Source organism: Anguilla anguilla, chromosome 13 (genome assembly GCF_013347855.1).
Source record: "Anguilla anguilla isolate fAngAng1 chromosome 13, fAngAng1.pri, whole genome shotgun sequence".
Classification (NCBI taxonomy): Eukaryota; Metazoa; Chordata; class Actinopteri; order Anguilliformes; family Anguillidae; genus Anguilla; species Anguilla anguilla.
Genome location: NC_049213.1, coordinates 13,608,968 through 13,626,619, shown reverse-complemented (window position 1 = coordinate 13,626,619; position 17,652 = coordinate 13,608,968).

Here is a 17,652-nt window from a genome sequence, read left to right as displayed (position 1 = left end):
ACACCAGTCCCATGTGCAGTGATGTGCTCCATGGTCCAGAATGGAACCTGTTGCGTGGAGTCACCGTAAGTTCACGTACACTTTGCCAGATTTTAACCATGGCGGCAGGGGTGCTGTAAGGGTGTGTGTGTGTGGGTGCGGGGGTTAGGACGATTGCAAGTGCCCTGACTGACAGGAGCCCTCAAAAAATATTACAACATAGGATTTTGTGGTGTGGTGGGGCCCAATGTGAGATATTTTCATGTGGCCCAAAATCCCTGCTGGTGCCCCTGCCTGATGCAAGGGGGTGGTGGTCTGGAAGATAAGGACCTGCATGCTTTTTTATTCTAAATCTGCCTGCACTAGCGATGTAAGCACAGACATTTCAATAAGATTATGCCTCAGCTGGTTGAATTTGTCGAATTTGAGTCGTCTTGCCCCCCTACGATACCTTCTTTCTTCTAGCTGGCCACTCACTTGCGAGCAGGCAGAGCTTCTGCCTTTCGGCCTGCAGAAACCTGGTGTTTTTCCGCACGTGACAACATGAAAGCCAAAACCCCTCATGTGTCTCATGTGTGCTTCACGTAAGGACATAGCTTTTTCCACCTGTTGTGCCTTTTCAAACTGCCTGCTGCCCCCCTAACCCCCCTGACCAGGACAAGTAAAGGAAAGAGATATTTGTTTTTCAATAAGTTAAATTTGCCATGTGTAAAAAAAAAAAAATAATTAAAAAAAAAAAACATTTAATTCTGGTGAAACATCAGGACAGATCACAAAATACAAAATCTACTTGAGTACAAATACACTCAACAAGTTAAAATGCAATACCTCATAACTATTCATGTAGTTAAGACCATGGTAAGTGTGTCCCTGTCTTACCTGTGGCGATTACAGCATAGCATGTGGCATACACAGAGTGCCTGTGATGCTTTGTGAATATATATTTGTTGTATTATTACACCAACAGTTCAGCTGCTGATTCCAGACCTGTATAATAGACGTGCTGGATCATCCTGCGTGAGCATTAGACTTAAGAGCATTATGCCTTCATAGATTCCGGCGTAAATCTTGCACGCAAACGCCCATAATCTTTGCCAGGTGCGCGAGCAGATGGCGAGAAGTTGGACAGGGGTGTGCCGAGGAGCGAGGCGCAGGAATACCGGCAGTCTCGGATCGCTTCGCCACGCTACGCTTCCTCCAGGACCGTGAACGAGGTAGTTAGGGCGTGTATGCTTTCACAAATCATTCAAAACCCTCATATTCTCACACCCGTATTTGGCAGTGAAATGAGATGAACTGAAGTTTGAGTATGGCAAGTTCAGACCTGGGTCGAATACGTATTTGTTTTTGATTCAAATACTTTTCTGTGCTCTGTTGATCTTGCCTGGCCAATATGACCAGAAGGCGGAGTTTGCACTTCTTGAGAGTATTTTTCATTGGTTCCAATACAGCAGACAAGATCAGTAAAGCATCAAAAAGTATTTGAATCCAAAACAAATATGTATTTGACCCAGGTCTGGGTGAGTTAAATGTGTAGTTTTTAGCTGCAGTCTTTTGCTGGTCATATTTCTTTTTATTTCCCTGATCAGATCTAAAAACTTAAGCTGAAACTGAATGGATGTATTGAAAACTCAATGGGCCTCATTCACCAAATTTTTCTTAACTTATTCTTACATTTGTTCTTAAGAACGTTTCTACAAAAAACCAATATGGGATTCATTACACATGTGCATACCTTTGTTTTTGCGTACACCCAGGTGTATGAAATGATGAATGCTGACTGTTCGTAAATTTTATGCGCAATCCTGTTCATGTGATCGGCAGAAGGAAACAGCCATGAACAAATACAGATAAGATAAACAATGATGAATGCTGAAATGTTCTTGGAAACTTTCTAACTCACAATTTACGATCAAATGTGATCGTATACCTTTCATGAATGAAGATATATCAGAATGAAGACATCGGAATTACAATGATATACTTCAAGGTAACATTCAGGAATACGTACACATCGGCTCGTCACTGTACAATTATAAAGTTAGTGTATAATTAGAGGTACCTGAGAAGGGAGAAAACGTGTTTAGGCTTGTGTAAAACGCTCTAATGAAACAGACACATAAATCTACTTCCACTTCCACACGCTACTGTCGTGTGAACCGGAATGGTTATTATGCTATAGCTGCGCTACGAGCTCTGCAAAGAGCCGGTAGGATGTAGCCGTCCACCCATCTGCCTCGGCGACGTGGACCAGAACCAAGCGGCAAACGCTCTGCTGGGTGCCAGCTCCGCGGAGGAGGACGCGCCAGCCAGGGTTGGCTGCCGACGTGAACAGCCTGAAGCGACGGGTTTTTTTAATGCTCTGGATCCAGGTCCAAACGCTAATAGCCTCTGCTGCTAGCCTGTCCAAATCTGAAGTCATGCTGCAGTGCTGACATGGGATGGGGTGGGGGGGGGGGGATAAGGCAGCCTGTACCTTTATTGATGACGCACTTTGGCTCGGGTTCAATCAATGTTTGTCCTTAAGGTTGACGATGCATTTCACAATTAAGTGGAATTTTTTTGTGTTTTTTTAAATTTTACTTTAGAAACACATTTTCGTACCTTCGATGATCACCAAAAGTAACTTAGTTATGAAAGTAAAAAAATAATTAAATTGCAGTTAAGGTTGAGTTAAGGACAAAATTTCATTGAATCCAGTCCTTTATTTATACTTGGTGTTTGTTATTTGGTAGTGGTCTTAATTAGCTCAGTGCACATGATACTACTTATGCATGTGATTGTACTTATCTATCTCTCTCTTTCATGTGTGTGTGTTTGTGTAGAAAGATCAGTCTGCAGGGCCTCCTAAATGTCTTTCATTTTTTGAGGTTTGCAGAATTGGAACAGAGGAAGTGAATCGCCCAAAGTTGGTCAACTGCCATAGACCCTAACTAGAGACACTGCCCTTCATTGTGTACAGAACTCCTCCATCTGCCCTGCCTTTCTGGGCCTCTCTCTGTTATCCAGCTATCTCCCCTGCTTCTCCCACTCTCGTTTTTCCATCTTTTCTCATCCCTGCCTCCTGTCCTGCGCCCTCTTTCATTCCTCCTCAGCTTCCTCTTCCCCCCCCCCCCTCCCCATCGTTCCCTTCGGTTCTCATTAGGGGGTTTGTTTTGGCTCAGGAGGGCAGCCATTTTGCGGCACCGTGACCTTTAGGCTTTTAAATTAAGTTGTGGTGCGGTGGGCCCCTCTCTCCACAGCCCGCCGATTACGAGCCTAGGGAGAGCCACAAAAAAAGGATTCTGGCAAAACAGCCTCTTAAAAAAAAAAAAGCCCTTCTAGAATCCTCCTGTATTTTTCACCCTTTGCTCCCTCCCTCCGTGCCAGATTAATATTCATGCTTTCGGAACGGCTGACGGCAACCCTCGGAGTAAAATGAGACGGAGCGAGGCTCGCCGTCGCCGGTGCCGGTCACCGAGGGACTCGGGTCGGACGCGACGCCGTCGGAGGAGCCACGAGACGCGGGGTTGTGATTTATGGAGGGTTGCCAGGCGACGGGTTATGTGGATTGCTCCTTTTCCCAATTGGTTACCCTTTTGTGGTTTAGGCGCCCCGGTCTCCTCGGGGCGATTGGCCAGCGGGGGGGGGCTGAGGGTTTGGTAATCGTGCCGGTCTCTCATATTTTCCCCTTCAGAAATGCGATGACATCATTGAAGAGGGAGGAAAATGTCCGGAGAGGTTCCGCATTGCACTTGTGCCGATGACGTGCACTTTCCACTGATATTTTCAGATGTTCCCTCTCTAAGTCCTTGACAGATCTGGAATTCATGCATCATTTTGTTGTGGTAATGCCACTTGTCCTAGCTCATCCAAGAGGAAGCGTTGCAATTTTCCAGCTCAGCTATAAGACTGCTGCTGTTCGTGTGTGTGTGTGTTACTGAGTGTGCATTTGTATACATGTAAGTGTGTGTCTGTGTCTGTATGCATGTGTCAGTGAATATCTGTGTGTAGAATGCATTTTTTGTGTTTACGTGTGTATGTATGTGTGCATGAGTTTGTAGTTTTAAAACTGTTTGCCTGAGTTTGTGTGTACATGTGAGTGTGGGCGAGTGTATTTGTGTGTGTGTGTGTGTGTGTGCGTGTGTATGTATGCATGTGTGTGTATGTACAGTGTATATGTGTGTTTGTGCATGTGTGTGTGCATGTGTATGCATGTGTGTGTGTATGCATGCGTGTATTTGTGTGTGTGTATGCATGCATGTATGTGTGTGTGCGTGTGTGTGTGTGTGTGTGTGTGCAGGCGCATTTGAAGTGGTCCAGGTTTAAGGCCTATTCCCTGCTTTAAAAAATTCAGATGTTCCGACGGCTTAATGTTTAACAGTAATACAGCAATAAAAGCGGCAATTAGCACAATAAAGCCATGGGAAGATAAGACAGAGAATATGTACCCAAGAGCAATTTAATGGGTCTCGAAAACAGAGGAGCAGAGTGAGTTATGGCTCCATGCCCTCCCACACACTGGCAAAGAGAGAGCAGCATAAGGAACTCAATGTATTAGGCATTTCAAAACAACAGTAATTACCACAAGACTAATTACTTGGTGCCGGTCTCAACTTTAAAGTGATGCACATTCCATCAATATGAGTATGATTAAAAGCTGCTGCCATGGACAGATTTGTTTATCCTTATTTCATTACGACAGCGTGCCATTCACTTCTTTTAACAGCTGTTGCTAATGCTTTATCCGAGTTGCACCTGTGTCTTGTGCCGGCGAGAGCTATCTCAGTGTGGAATGGAATCTTTAAGTGTTGGGGACACTGTGCTCTTGGAGTTTTGAACACGTGAATGGAGTGCAGTTGTGGGTGGCGTGCAGCACGATTTTGTTCAGAATACCCTTGCAAGCGCTACAGTGCGGTCCATAAGTGTTTGGACAGTGACAGACTTTTTGTCGTTTTGGCTCAGTGTGCCAGCATATTGGATTTGGGCTGCAGTTCCAGCATGGTTCACCCAATATGGATGTAAATACCCTAAAAATTATGTCACTGTCCAAATGCTTATGGACTGCACTGTACATCATTTGGGTGGGGTACTAAATGGTGAAATGCCAAGTAATGCAATAGCATTGTGACATGCCATTAAACATGGCTGTCGACAGTTCTGTTCTTCTCCATCTATGCATCACTGAGTCACAGACCTGATTCCTATTGCCCTCATTCCTGTACTGAGTTATGTACTAAATCCCCATTGTCACCTGTTCTGTACGTCACAGACCTGATCCCGGGCATTCAGTTTCTTCTTTCTGCATGTACCTCATTGACACTGACCCTGCTCATATTGCTGAGCAAACACAAACCTACACGCGTGTACACATAAACTTATTATAAACCTGCTCAAGGATACATTACATTCATTTAGCAGATGCTCTTATCCAGAACCACTTATAATATAGAAGAGACATAAGTGTATTTGCCTGATTAATATAAACTATTGTCTGATCTGGATAACAACATACACAAACCAGTGACGAAAGATGCAATATCACTAAAGTACTAGTGCAGGTTAAACAAGAACCAAAGTACAAATTCTAAATTCATGCAGACTAAATACATAACAAGCGGAAAGAAGAGAAACATAAAACCATAAAATATGACCTTAGACCATAAAACTACCATAACCTGAACTAGCATGAGAGTGGGCCGACTACTTGGAATGGGAGGGCAGCCGAGCCGGAGTCTAAAGAGGTGGGTCTTCAATCTATGTTGGAGGATGACTAATGATTCTGCTATCCTGACTACTTTGGGCAGTTCCACCTCTGTAGGGTCTGTACTGACAGGCCTCATGTCTCAGAGAAGCAACCATGCAGGGAGGGAAGATCCAGGCACCTCGAGGTTGCAGAACTGTCTGTCATATAGGGTTTGAAGTTTGATTGGAGGTATGGTGGAGCTGTTCCATTCGCTTGTACCAAGGTTCTAAACATGATGCGAGCTGTAACAGGTAGTCAGCGAACACAGATAAGGAAGGCCATGACATGAGCGCGATTAGGAAAATTGCAGGCAAACTGTGCATTTCCATTTTGCACTAGTACAGCAGTTTAATGCTGCAGGCAGGTAGACTGGCAGGATGGGGATTGAAATTTCCCAGGCGTAACAGTACCAGGACCTGGACTAGGGGCTGCGCAATGTAGGTGGTGAGGAAAGAGAGAGGTCATCAATTGTTGTATGGAAAGAACCGACATCTGTCTCACTGTCACTACATGGAGAAAGGAGAGTTTGTCATCTCAGGTTCCTCCTAGGCTTCTTGCAGTTGAAGAGGCCTCAGTGAGCTTCCTGGTAGCATCTAAATGAAGGGAGAAGCCTAGTAGTAGTGAGGGCTTGGAGAGAATGCACCTCAATCTTAGCCTAGTTGAGTCATCCATCATGAGATATCCTTTGGGCAGGCTGAGATGCAAAGTAAGACCACAGTGTCAACTGGAGGGAAAGATTCAAAAACTGAGTATTATCAGCATGGAAATAGTATGAGAAACAGGCCCAAGAGATTGAGTATGAAGGGAAAAGAGGAAGGGGCCAAGTACAAGCCCTAGGTGACACCTGTAGGAAAGGCAAACCACCATACCCTGTAAAGAGATGCAAGATTTAGTTCATATAAGAGTAGTGACTGAGATACACGGGTGGTCAGACTGAAGAGGATGAGCATGCTGTTGAAAGTGCCAAAAGTTGCAGAAAGGTTCCATAGGATTAGAACAGAAGCTATAGACACACATGCATACATTCAATACTCACATACATAGACACACCTACATTTGTGTACCTTCACACGCACACCAGTTTCATATTCTCTCTCTCTCCCTCTCTCTCACACACACACACACACACACACTGTACATCCTCAGTACGTGACACAATCCAGGACCACAGCCTTATCGGCAGTTGGCTCACCAGCCTTTCAGAAGTTATGTTTTTGGAGGCTTCCAGCCCCTAGGCCCTGTGATTCAGCATTTCCCAGCAGAACCGTAGAACAGCACAAAGAGGAGACAGTGCAGCAGTCACGAGGCTTGGTGACATTGAATTGGCTAACGCTGTGCGGGCTGTGCCCCGTGCCAACGCAGTAAACAGCCTGGTGCTCGGCCAGCCAGATATCCCTGCTTCCTGTGGTTTGGACGCGCATTTTGCACAAGGTCAGGAGGTCCGCGCCGCGGGTTCGAGTGTCAACCCGCCGCCCGCGGCATCCGAATCGCCCCCCCCCCGACCCCCCCCACGCACACTTAGCTCGCACCTTTGTACACACGTGCGCTCCCTTTTTCTCCTCCTTTTAACCCTTATCTGAGAAATACGCATTTTTACAGAGTTTGAGCCGTAAAGAGCTGGGAGCAGATAGCCCATAAATCTGGCCATAAAAACGTTGAGCTGTCAGAGGTGCCATCAGCTATCAAGCACGCGCGGGCGGGCTGATGAAGGGGGAATAGGTGATAAAAAGCAGCATTTTAGGGAAATTATGTCCGGCCCTCCATTTGCAAAAGTGCTGCAGTCACATCGCTGCAGAATCTTAATCACAGGCCCAGAGAGAGAGAGAGAGGGAGAAAGAGAGAGAGAGAGAGAGACTGCAGTGTTCGAATGTTTGTGTGCGTGACAATGAAAGCGAGGGGAAAGGAATGAGAGAGAGAGAGGAGGTGAGGGAGGGAGAAAGAGGGATGGTGAGAGAGTACTGGAGATGGAGGAACAGAGGAGAGGAAAATTATTCTGACTGCATAAATCACTTATACACCATACTTTTCACCGCTCGCTTCCCCATTCGATCTCCCTATCTCTCGCTGTCTTTATTGGCAGATATTTTTATTTGCCTTCTTTCCTCTTTTCTCTTTTCTCTACTTTGTTTTTCTTTTATTTTCCCTTACCTTCCTTTCCTCACCCCCCCCCCCCCCCCCTTCCCCCCTCCAAAGCTCAGACCGCGTACCCAACCTCGTTCTTCCCTGTTTGGTTTCGTATTGATTTCGTCCTATCTGCGCGTTGAATCTTGTTTTTTAATCCCTACTTTGGAATTGCTTCCTCGCTGACTGTCGCCTGTTGCCGATCGTTCCGATAACGATAACCCGAAGTAAACAAAAAATACAAGCTGTCCACACCCAACTCCGAAACAAAGCGAAACAGAAGGGCTGGTAAAAGTATTTAATTGCTTTCTCTTTTATACGATTAAATTTACGTGGGAAAAAAGCGGCAGAGGTTCTCACCTCCACAATTTGAGTGAAACGGATATTTCGCATAATGTAGGTTACACTGTTTGAACTGTTCTCTTACCCATTCGTAGGCTGAATACTGAGATTATTCCTAGAATTCCTGTGAGATCCTTGCCAATAAACTTGCAATTGAAATACAGCCAAATGCTCCCAAATCACAAATAAATGGAGATAGAAATGCTGGCAGTTGTATATCTTTCAGTGTTGTGTGAGGGGAGGTGGGGGCCTGGGGGAGGGGGCTGGGGGCTGGGGGCTGGGGGCTAGGGGTGAGGAGTGGGGGCGTGGAGGTCTTGGGGCGGTGGTGAGGGCGATGCTTTCAGGATGGAAGGACGGAGGCCACATTCGCGAGAGCGAACATTGAGTTGATGAATGCGCCCATTGCCTGATCTGTGACTCTCCTCTTAATTGGAGGTCTTTTGTTAATTAATTTTAATAGCCTTTTTTGGGGGGCCTTTTTGGTTGAGTGCCTCTGATTCCCCGGCGAGTGATGTAATCAAGTCAAGAGCATGATGAGAGAGCGAGGCTCGATGCCGCAAGGGGGGGCGGGGGTGGGTGGGTGGGTGGGGGGCTTACCGTGCTGTGCTTTCTAAATGTTTGACTAGCAACCAGTGAAGTGACCACCGAGCATACCCGTGTCTCCTCTGGTCTGGCACTGTGTTGCTGCCGGAACAAAGCATTTGATGAGATAGCCTGAATGGTCAGTTTTTTACGCTGTAACAGGACCGGCCGATAATCGTCCTGGAGAACCACTGGGTCTGTAGGCATTGTTTTCACTGTTAAATGAACAACCAATTTAGAGCCAAGGAACCGGATGAGGGTAGTTAATTGCATAATCAACTGCATTAATTGATCAATTAAGTGGTGAGCAGCAATGAAAGTCTGTGGGACGTCCAGCCCCCAGGACAAACAAGGGTTGCTGAGCCCAATGCTCTAGAGTTTAATACGTTTAAGTCTTATATACTGCTTTTGTACAAGTCTTACATACATGCCTGTGTGGTTTTACCAGAAGAATAAAATGAATACTAAGAATATAAATGTGATTAAATCCAAACTAAGAGGAGTAGGCACACAGAGACAGATAAGTCGTAGAATTTAGCCAGTTGTAGCTGCTGTATCAAAAAGGATACCCGTTCATGTCTCGCAGCATTTGCTGAGTCGATGTAGGTGTTTGAGATCTCCCCTTAGTTTGCATGAGCATGAATCCCAAAGTCAGAGTGCAAAATTGCCAAAAGCTCTTGCCCAACTGTTCGGAAATGACCACGAGGGAAAACAACGAAATCAGCTGTTGCTTAATACAGCGGGTGACTGGCAGCATAAGGTGCAATCAAATCCTGAAATCCCAGGGTCAGAGGCCACAAAGAGGTTTATAGGTAGTGGGCAAGACCTTAAATTTAACCCTGAGTTTAACAGGGAGACGACGCTATGACCTCAGGGCTGGAGTGATACGCTCAGAGTGACATATGAGGGTAATATGGATATTTATGCACTCATGGCAAAAAAACAAACAAAAAAAAAACAAGAAATAGGCTCCGCAACCAGGATATGAGTATGGTGTTTTGGACTGCTCGCAATATGAAGATGAGTATGGTGTTTAGAACTGCCCACTAGTGTAATACCCAGAAGAAAGTTCAAGAAAATGATGCATTTTAATACTGCTTAACTACTAACTGACAGTGTATAATGAGGGTAAAGAGTCTCTAAAGCTGAATTGTTAGCTGTAGGATTATGTCTGTATTATTCTAACTGTTCGTTATATTCATAGCTGACCTGTCCTATATGCACAATACACACAAAACGTCCTATACGCCCCGCCTCACACAAGAGGTCCCCATTTCCTGGTTTAGCTATAACCTCTGATTGAAGTATGGGGGATTCACGGGGAACTCTGCACTTGAAAGAAAGAAATACCGTGCTTGGTCACAATCCACCCCAAGGTACAAGATTGCAATTCTCCGTCCATCCAAGAGAACTATAAGAATTATTATTATTTATTTATTTATTGAATTTATTTCTTAGCACCCTGGCTATATTATTTTTTAAAAAAGGAAAATTTCAGAGAATAGAGTGAACATATTTTGGAATTTACATGACATAGAATTTTGCTGAGTTTAAAATGATGTTTTTTCAGCCATGCCAAAGTGTGAAAACCAGTTTACAAGAGAATAAATAAATAATAGAAAGAATAGAAAGGTGCTTCAGGGAAAGAGAGAGATCGTCCTTGATTGGTCCTTAGTGACACGTTCTACTTAGGCTTAGGCTACCTTCCAAACATACGAGTTCTACCAGTAGCAGGTTATCGTTCACGCCGCCGACTCGTCCCAGGGACTCTGCTGCCACCCCAAGGAAAACGATGGTACTGCCGCAGCTCCAGTTTTGCCAGTTGTAGTTAACAGTTCTAGTTTCAGCCGCAAACGGTTATAGACATTCGGAGCCTTGCGTTTGACCTGGCATTTCTCCAATATCGCGCTTAAATTTTCCATACGCCTGAAAAAAACAATTCGGTTAGTGAAAACTGAAAATATTTCCCTCAGCTGTGAGACTGTTAACTGTGCATTTTATTTTTTGCCTTTTTAACCGTAGGCTAGCCTACTTCCGTTACGTAGCCTACACACGTAGCCTATAGTTTTTGTGGGGCGACAGGACTTGATGTGTATTCCTATGAAGCTCACTAAACAAAATAAAATGTATATTTCTTTGAAAATACCATAAACTGTAGCTGCTGTTTATATTTGGCTTGTGTTGCTAGATGGAGTGATTAAGCTGCTGGAAACAGACACTCAATTATTTTGTGGTGCTTTCTTCAGCCGTTAAAAAATGCAATATTGTGGTGTAACATGAATTCCCTGTCATTATGAATAACATTAAGACAAAAAAAACAAAGAAAATTATGTCCTCTTCAGGCTCTTAGCCTCTCGGTTGCTGGCTTCAGATTTAAACACCACGCTGTTTTTCAATGATTTATGATTCACGGATTTACGGATATGCAGTTAAACATGTTTTTCTTATATCTTGTTTATTAATCATTTTTATTCTGTAGGTGAAGAGTCTATTTCAATTAATTTGGAAAATTTTACGTCGAACCCACAGGCACCGCAACAGACAAGGAAAATTGGTGCTTTGTAGCAGGAGCGCTAGCGGAGGGATTTTATACGGGCGGCTGGAGGCTTACGATGAGAGCTAGCGCGTGCCTGCGTGCATGCAAAACAGGAGGCTTAGTGCGCTATTACAACATTGTCTTGGTTGCAGTGAATCTAGAGAGGTATAGGGATTTGATTTACAGCTGATAATAATGATTTGTTACCTTACTATTCATCTGCTAGAGAGTGGATTTTGCAGTTTTGCATTCTATTGACGCTGCTTTCATTCTGAATAAATGTGCAATTAACCATTAGTCGGCCTCAGTAATTGTACTGTGTTCCAATCCTAGAAGTGGCACTATTTTGTACCCTTGACAAAGGTATTGGACCGGAATTGTTTCAGTGAATACCCATGTGTATCAATACTAGACTATATTTTTCTGTGAAAATGGGTCTCGAGGGCAAGTGCATCTTGACTTTTTGCAGTGGCAGATAGTGTTTACTTGCTTAACAGTTGACCGGTAGAACAGTGTGATGGTGCGGAGGAAAAAAGGGAAAGAGAGTGGTTCTGTGAATGGGCAATGAAATTGTTTTGGTATCCAGGCTCCTGACTTGAATCTGAGAAGAGCTCAGGCTGTAGTGCTTTATGTCGTGGCTAGGGGGCAGTGGTGTACACAAAAAATGATCGTACGCCGAACAGAGGAATTTTGTTGAAAACCGGCCTATTGGTTTTACTCACAGTTACTCTGGTCTTATTGAAGTCCGCGTCGCATGTTGACTTTTTTTTACACGTTGTATAAATATTGTTTTGAGTTCTTTTTAAAATATAATTAAACACGATGGCAATAGTTGATCTCAGATATAAGCTTTTGTACCCGGAGTGTTTGTAAAACACACGAATCAGTTTGTTCATTGTTTTAATACTCACAGGGTCATTCTCTCTCAACTAACATTTAGATTTGGAGATTTTCAAATTACAAGACTTTGATATGACGCTCGTAAAAGACGTGACGGAATTGTACTCCAGCAGCAGGCTACAGAAGATAAATTTAAGAAATTAAAGTGATTTCAAGGTGAGTATTGTGCTGAGGGTCGCAATGCTCAGTAAAAATGATGTAGCCAAATTCAACCCCTGCTCCGAATTTTCGAGTTTTCATTCACTGGCATGAAAATAAATGAATACAAGTAAAAATACAACAATTCAAATGAAACCATTTTGGCCTAATCTGCCGCACATATGAAAACACAATTGCGTCATGCAACGAAGGATCTTTTTTTATTAGCAAAGGGAGAATGTGAACGCGCCACAAAAAATGTAGGCCAGCCTTTCTCTTTTTTGTCATATTCTCTCTCAGCTGGCATAGAAAACCTCCGCAAGTTTACTTATTGCTTTTCAGCAGCTCATCCCTGCAAAACCAATATTCAGTTTCTATCCATGTGTGCCTGGGATTTTCACGACACGGTAAACGATCCAATCGCCGTCCACAAATCTTTAACGACGTTTTGCAACGATGTCCATGTTATGTGTGAGTAACTCTCGTACTATCTGTGCTTGTAGCGACGTACTCATTTGCCTCTACACGTCTGGAGCTATAAATTGCCCAGGACCCAGCTCTTGGCAAAAAAAAAAAAAAAAAAAAACTGAACCTGAATGTAAAGAAACACCTGTACCTTGACACACAGTCGATGGCAGGTTTATGACACAGCGTGGCTGTAGGGCCCACACACGAATATAAAAGTGTTCTGTGGGTTTTTTTTTTTTTGTTGTTGTTGTTTTTTTTTTTTGCTTAAGCCATATATGTTTTAAGTGCTTTTTGCCAAATGCCTTTACTTTCTTTTGGTGTTGGTTTCCATGTGCTTTTTCTGATACTGCTATCAAATCTGATTGCTGTTGCATGGAGTAGATCTTCAGAATATATGGTGAGCTTATTCCACCAGTTGGCGGTTTGGTAGGTGGGGGGATGGTAGCGCCGTTTCCCCCACAATGTTCAGCCGTTTTAGTCATTCTAGAGCCCCTGGGCAGTGGGACAGATTTTCAGTCCAAACTATTTGAGCACCCTGAGGTCCACCACGTGATTTACAACTGTCTGGGACATCTGCGTGGAGCCTTTCCACATCTCTCTGTCTTTCTCTCTCTCTCCCTCTGTCTGTCTGTCTCTCTCTTGCTTTCTGTTTTTCTCTCTCTTTAAAGCACATGCACATGCTATATTCCTCCTTACTCACACATATGACTTCCCCATGCCCCTCTCTCGCTCTCACGCTCTCCCATTTTCTCTCTTTTGTTTTCTCTAATTCCTCTTCATATAGGCATGCATACAACCTCCTCCCCCCTCCCAGCCTCTCTCTGCCTCCTCCCTCCCACCTCTTGCAGTCAGCAGTAGCCAAGCCCTGAGAGTGTTCTGACAGAATGAGTCACCTTCACTGAAAAAAAAAAACACTCCCTGCCTTGGATGGACCTGACTAAATTCCTTTCACTCTCTCTCTTCATTACCCTACTGCCATCCCAGGCCCAGAGAGATGAGCCATTTCATTCTCTCTCTCTCTCTCTCTCTCTCTCTCTCTCTCTCTCTCTCTCTCTCTCTCTCACTCTCTCTCTCCCCCCTTCTTTTTCAGCATCCTCGCCTCCCTTCTTTCATTTTCTCTCTCCCCAGCTGGACCCATAAATCTAGGTGACAGCTGACTGCCAGTGTGTTGTATTTTGGGAAATGTCTTGCCGTTGTAGTGAGGAGCATATTTTTTCGGGCGAAGGCGGTGGGGGGTGGGGGCTGTAGTTTTTTTAGAAGTTTTATCATCTTTTACAGTCTGTGGTTCATTTAAATCTCTTCCTCTCAACTTCAGCCGATTCACGGAGAGCGATTCGGACGAGGCGGTTTAAAGTCAGCCCCCCCCCCCACCCCCCCGTCCACCCTTTGCATTAAAGCACTTTGAAATCCATGAAACGGATCATATAAATTCAGTTCATTATGATTACAATTTTTACTATTTTATTCGGATGATTTTTAGCAGTCTTGGTCCCCTGTGGCTTGCTGGGCCGAACCTCCACAGGGTACGTTCAGGGGCAGGCACAGGAACCCCTGAAAGAGGATGTGAGCTTCAGGGGGGTGAATCAGCCTTGTATTTAACATTTTGCAGGGTCCTGTGCCTTTCACGTGTGGCCAGTTTTATTGGCCTAGGGCCCGCAACATTCCCCTGCACCTCCGTGCGTCACAGTTTAAAGTCTGCAGGGCTTGGCTCCGCCCACCCAATGCAATCTTGCAGACCTATTAAAGTTTTAACTAAGCTAAACCTTTAGTCTCCTGATCTAAATCTCACATTTCTTTTCCGAAAGGCTACACACACACACACACACACAAACACACACTCTGTACTCTTGCACATCTTATAGTTCAATCGAGGCTAAGCTTTTGGTCACATGATCCAATTGTCATGACCCAAGTTCAGCCATCGCTTAGTGATTGCTCAGGCTTTAAATACATCGGCATTTCTTTATTGTGAGCCAAAATAGCTAAATGGTTTCTTCACAATGATACAGAATGTGACTGAACATTTTATAACACACTTAAAATCATCAAGACACAACGATAGGCATGCACAGATAGGTTACAGGATCATTAAAGTTCAGAAGAACTCTGAGCAAACAAAAATTAAAATTCCTGCTAACGGCACATTAGATGAAATGTCAACCAAATACATTACATTTTTATCTTGTGAAGTTAAACATTTTTGCGCTGAGGTTTTCAGGGTTGCCAGGTTTTGTTTCTGGACCAGCTCTCATTGTTTATATTTTCTGCGCTTTCTGCCTTTCTGATTTTCCATTCTTTGGATGGGACATTAAAGCAGGCCTGTGGTCAATGTCGACTCCATGGCCTTTTCTGTAAGGGTGTTAGCCTCCCATGCATTCCCGATCCACTTTGATTACCCAGTTTTCCCTGCAGATGAGTCTTGAATTCTCCCATCGCCGTATTATTTAAATAACTTTGAAACAAAATGGGAAAATTTCCAAAAATTCAAATGGGTAATTATAATTATAACGTGTATCTTTTAGAAAAACTGATGCCAAAAGAAATTTTGTGTACGTGTCATGCTCAAGAATGATTGAAATGTGATGCTTATTGTCCAGTTGAAGTAAATTACAAATAATTGTTTGTTTTTTTTGTTTGTTTTGTTTTTCTTTTTTTTGAGGGTGGGGGGTGGGGGGGGGGGGGGGGGAGTGGTGTGGTGTCTATAATTTAGAAAAAATGTCCTAAATCATGGCACTGAAAACGCGCTTGCAGGAAGGGGCTAAGTGTGCACACGCTGCTTCAGCTTCAGGCAGGGGGGGGGAGGGGCGGCCCGGTCGCGGCGTTGCCACGGTGAGACGTTGTGCTCGGTCTGTGGGTGGTGCCGACAGCTGCGGGCGGCGTCCTCGGACCCCACATTGCCAAATTACCTCCTGTCCGTCAGCCGCGGGCCGCGGGAGACGCCTCAAACTCGCCAGGCATTCGACGGGAGGACTGACTCTGCAGGTCTGCCTTTCCGAGCCGCCTTCGCGGTGGGATCGTCGTTAAACTGGCTCTCTCTCTCCTCAGATGACTCAGACGTCCTTTGACCGGGGGCGCTGTGCGCGGGGCGGGGACGGTCCCAGCCAAACGCTGCTGACGCCTTGACTGATTTATTGGCGGGGCAGGTAAACTCGGAGAAGACTCTCAAGAATGAGAACGCTCGGGGCCTCGTGTTGCTTTTGTGCCAGTTGTGTGTCGGCTTCAGGAAATTCTGCAGTCTGCTGAAAAACCAACAGTGAGCAGAGACCTGTTAAACCACACACAAATAAGCCGAGTGAACACACTGGAGCCTCGATAACTCCTAACTGTGTTAATTGTGGACAGTGGCCAAGAGCATACATATTGAGCTTTCAAAAGTACGTTAAAAACACAACTGTTGGGTCTTCTGAGTGCTGCGTCCAGCTGAGGCACGTAGTGGCTGAGTCGCACTACGGCCGTGTATCCCGTGGGGAGACATAACCACAGCCATAGTTATGGCCATAGCAGGAGTGTTTAAGTCAACAAGGCGACCCAGGTTATTCAACCACTTGTGATTTTTTTGTGTGCGTATGTATATGTATGTGTGTGCGTGTGTTCGTGTTTGTGTGTGTGTGCTTATGTACAAATATTATGTTTATTATAAATACTGTATATGTGTATGTACTCGTGAGTGATGTGGTATACATGTGGGTGTGTGTCTGTATGTGCATGGGTACCATGTGTGCATATGCATGTGTGTCAGTGTGGTATATGTGCGTATTTGCATGGGTGCCATGTGTGCTTGATATACATGTGTGAGCAGAGGGATAGTGTGTATGTGCATGTGTATGTCACTGTGGTGTCTGTCTGTATGTACATGAATACTGTGTATTTGTGTGTGTGTGTGTGTGTACAAATGTTATGTGCATTATTATGAAATTTTTATATGTGCTTGTGTGCCATGTGTATATATGCATGTATACATTGTGAAATATGTGTGTATTTGCATAGGTATCGTGTGTATGAGTGTATATGACTAAGATGTGTGAACATAAAGGAATACTGTGTGTCTGTGTATGTCCGTGTAGCGTCTGTGTGTGTTTATGTGCAAAGTCTATGCATTATTATGAATATTTTATATGTATATGTGCTTGTGAGTGTGATGTGGTGTACGTTTGGGTGTATGTGTAAATGAACATAGGTATCATGCGTATGTATGCGTGTATGTCAGTGTAGTATATGTGCATATTTGCATAGGTACCATTTGTGTGTGAGTATATGTGAATAAAGTGTGTGACTATGGGAGTTCTTATGTGTGTGAGTGTAATGTATGTGTGAGTGTGTGTCTGTATGTACGTGGGTACTGTGTGTGTGTGTGTGAGTGTAATGTATAAGTGTGAGTGTGTGTCTGTATGTAGGTGGGTACTGTGTGTGTGTGTGTGTGAGAGAGAGTGTAATGTATAAGTGTGAGTGTGTGTCTGTATGTAGGTGGGTACTGTGTGTGTGTGTGTGTGAGAGAGAGTGTAATGTATAAGTGTGAGTGTGTGTCTGTATGTAGGTGGGTACTGTGTGTGTGTGTGTGTGTGTGTGAGAGTGTAATGTTGTATGAGTGTGAGTGTGTGTCTGTATGTAGTTGGGTACTGTGTGTTTGTGTGAGAGTGTAATGTTGTATCAGTGTGAGTGTGTGTCTGTATGTAGGTGGGTACTGTGTGTGTGTGTGTGTGTGTGAGAGAGTGTAATGTTGTATAAGTGTGAGTGTGTGTCTGTATGTACATGGGTATTGTGTGTGGGTGTGAGTGTAATGTTGTATCAGTGTCAGTGTGTGTCTGTATGTAGGTGTGTACTGTGTGTGTGTGTGTGTGTGTGAGAGTGTAATGTTGTATAA